The sequence below is a fragment of the Ornithorhynchus anatinus genome, chromosome 11, assembly GCF_004115215.2.
Source record: "Ornithorhynchus anatinus isolate Pmale09 chromosome 11, mOrnAna1.pri.v4, whole genome shotgun sequence".
NCBI classification, from domain to species: Eukaryota; Metazoa; Chordata; class Mammalia; order Monotremata; family Ornithorhynchidae; genus Ornithorhynchus; species Ornithorhynchus anatinus.
Genome location: NC_041738.1, coordinates 20,714,939 through 20,718,278, shown reverse-complemented (window position 1 = coordinate 20,718,278; position 3,340 = coordinate 20,714,939). Strand labels below are relative to the sequence as shown.

At 45.3% G+C, this 3,340-nt stretch overlaps 1 non-coding gene across 1 annotated transcript; it reads left to right on the top strand.

Annotated features, from left to right (window-relative positions):
* The first annotated feature begins 2,325 nt into the window (after window positions 1-2,325).
* LOC114815396 lies at window positions 2,326-2,463 on the top strand. Its single transcript, XR_003763159.1, has one exon. It is a non-coding gene; the product is annotated as a small nucleolar RNA SNORA7 (small nucleolar RNA).
* The last annotated feature ends 877 nt before the right edge of the window (window positions 2,464-3,340 follow it).

Genomic DNA, 3,340 nt, shown 5'->3' with positions numbered 1-3,340 from the left:
CAAATGCTTAGTACAGTGCTTTGAGTAAACACTCAATAAATATGATTGATTGGGTGGATCCTAGGCACCCAGATGTCATGGGCAATACATGGGGTGTGCTGGAAGTTGATCCAAAACTAGAGCACTTCACTGGGGAATACTGATCCTCCTCCACAACAATGGGTCCAGAGTCTTTGCTTTCCCTTCACAGGGTCCTCAGAGCCTGAGGGTGTTGCTTTCAGGCCATGGAACTTGGATTTGGGAACTTTGGAGAAGGGAGAAAGGAAGGCACCCACTGTCTTATCTTTACCAGGCAGGGGACAAGCCAGCTGAAAACTAGAAAAGTGCCGACCCTTTGGAGTGGTTCTTCACAATATCTGGATGAATGGTGTTGATGGGCTCATCTCGCCCAGAGCCTGGTCACTGGTGCACTAGGAGGGAAGAGTTCCCTATCAGTACAAATCCATTTTTACTGGCTAGCTTTGAAACTATTTCCAGAGGACACAGGCTCTTGGGGCACTCCTCTCAATTGGCCTCAGTTACCACCTCTATGTCAATGACTCCCAACTTGACCACTTTAGCCCTCACCTCTCATTTGACCTGCAATCTCACATCTCCTCTTCCACTTCGATGGCCTGCCAGCACCTCAAACTTAATATGTCTAAAACAGAGCCACTCATCTTTCTAAATCTACTCCTCCTTCTCCTTCTGGCTTTCCTTTCTCAGTTAATAACACCACTGTCCTCCTGGTCTCAGTCACCCACAACCTCAGTAATACCCTGGACTCCACACTGTCTTTCAATTCTCACATTCAGTTTACTATTAATTTCTGCTATTTCTTCCCACACAAGATCATCCCCTTCCTCTTTTCCTAAACAGCTATTAATTTGGTACTAACTTGGGTCATATCAAGAAAGGACTAGTGTATCAGATGACTTGCTTGTCTACCTGCCTCCAGCCTCTCCTCTCTTCAGTTCATACTCCTCTCTGCTGCCCAGATCAACTTTCTAAACTATCGTTCTGCACATATCAACTCTTTCCTCACAAATGCTGCTGCAAATATCATCCTTTAAGACATCACTCAGCTCACATCTCGCCACTACCCAAACCATCTACTGGCTCCTGTTATCTAACCATATCAAACAAAAAGTACTCACAATCAGCTTCAAGTTCTTCCTTCAGCTCACCCACCTTACATGATCTATTCTCTTCACCCTCTACTCCCCAAGCCACTCCTGTCATTCCTCCGAAGGTGACCTTCTGACTACCTCATTCGCAACTCCCTGCCTCCCCATCCTCACTCATACTGTTCATACCGCTTGTACTTCCTTCTCTTCCCAAATTCTACAGTTCACAGTCCTCTGATACCCAAATCCCTCCTGAAACCCCATCTTCTCCAAAATGCCTTCCCTGTCATGTAAACCCATCAACTATATCTAGTACTTAGCTATATTTATGTTCAGCACTTATTATACATGTGTATTCCACTGTACATTTGAAGATTTCCTTTATGTCTGTCTGTCTCCATTAGATTATAAACTATGTATGGGCAAGGAATGGGTCACTTCCTTGTTTTGTATTTCCCAAGTGCTTAGTACAATGTACTTTCAATAAATATGATTATCACTACAATTAGGAGTAATTTAATCTTTGTGATCAGTTATACTCTCACATGGGACGATTTCTGAAATATGCCCTCAGCCAAAGGGAATATAATAATTTCCATCTGCCATTTCTAGGCTCTACCTAGCTGTTGCTCCACCCCAGAAGTAGCCATCCTTTCAAGGAAACAGCTGGAGCAAAACAAAATCAACTCTTGTCCTTTCAACCCCTTCAAGCTCCGTTCACACCAGGGCAATAAAATCCCCTTCCTCCTTTGTCCCAGAGGTGGAGTGAAGTGATATTTATCTGCCACTCCAGCTCTCTAACATTTACTTAGCTTATAAGCCTGGTGTGATTGATTAGATAACTTGTACAAGGAGTGCTTGACTAGAGGCAGAAGACTTTCAGTGAGGTCGGTGTAGTCCCACATTAGCACAGTAGACTCCCTTGCCACCTTCCGGAGCCCTGTGGTTTGAGGGAGGTTTTAAGTGAAAAACCACATCTCTTGGCTTTAGCAGTTTCAGCTGAGTAGAGATCACCCCCTGAGGCCTGAGTCATTATCAGAGGCTAAGGCAATGGAACTGAGTTTGAAATTTCCCCCAGTTTTCCAAGAAGTGAGGGCCAAGGAAAATTTTGCTTCATGCCAAAAATGTCCTGCTTCTTTGTCAAGCTAAGGTCTTCAAGCCCATCAAAGAGAATATATGAGGTGAAAAAGGATGAATTTGCTTCATGCAACCAGTCTCCCCCCTCTCAGGGTCACAGCTGGAGAGTTTCCAGTACTCTACCAGTCTCGGCTATGGGAGGGAGAATCAAGCAGAGGCCTACTCATTCCATTCTTAGCTTGAACAGTGGCTAACAAGTGGAAGGTAATCTGCTACAAGTCAAAACTCATCCATGCTGGGCAGCAGAGGCATGGGAAAGAGTCAAGGGTGGAGACTCGAGTTAACTGCATGGCAGGCAGCAATGTTAAACCACTTCTGGATTTTTACCAAGAAAACTCTGTGGATAACTACTAGAATGATTGCGGATGGAGAGCAGTGTGTTCTGGGAGAGATGTGTCCGTGGTGTCGCTATGGGTCAGAAGCAATTCTACTGCCTAAGACAAGACAAGATAAGAGGGCCCTCTCCTGATGGTCTCACACCTGTGGCTGCAGGGGTCTCCCAATACAATGCCTTGCTCGGTCACATTGTTTATGTTTATGCTTTACTATGGTTTAAAATACTTATTTTGTTCTCCTTGCCTAAGTATGCCCTGTTTCATCTCCCCAGATGGCAGATGGCATAGGTATCCCGCTAGCATTCACGCGCACACACACATGCACACACAGTGAAACTATTATCATGAGCCCTGCCTCAATGCTTCCTGTCATTTGGTGTTGAATAATAATGTTGGTATTTGTTAAGCGCTTACTATGTGCAGAGCACTGTTCTAAGCGCTGGGGTAGACACAGGGGAATCAGGTTGTCCCACATGGGGCTCACAGTCAGTCTTAATCCCCATTTTACAGATGAGGGAACTGAGGCACAGAGAAGTTAAGTGACTCGCCCACAGTCACACAGCTGACAAGTGGCAGAGCCAGGGTTTGAACCCATGATCTCTGACTCCAAAGCCTGTGCTCTTTCCACTGAGCCACAAAGCTTCAGCCCTCATGCTTCAGTGGATGTCTCCTCATCCCATGGACGTGAAATTTAGTGACCAACTCTGGGTTTTCCCCATCCAGACCCTTCAGGATTCTGTAAACTTCAACCTTGTTCCCTTT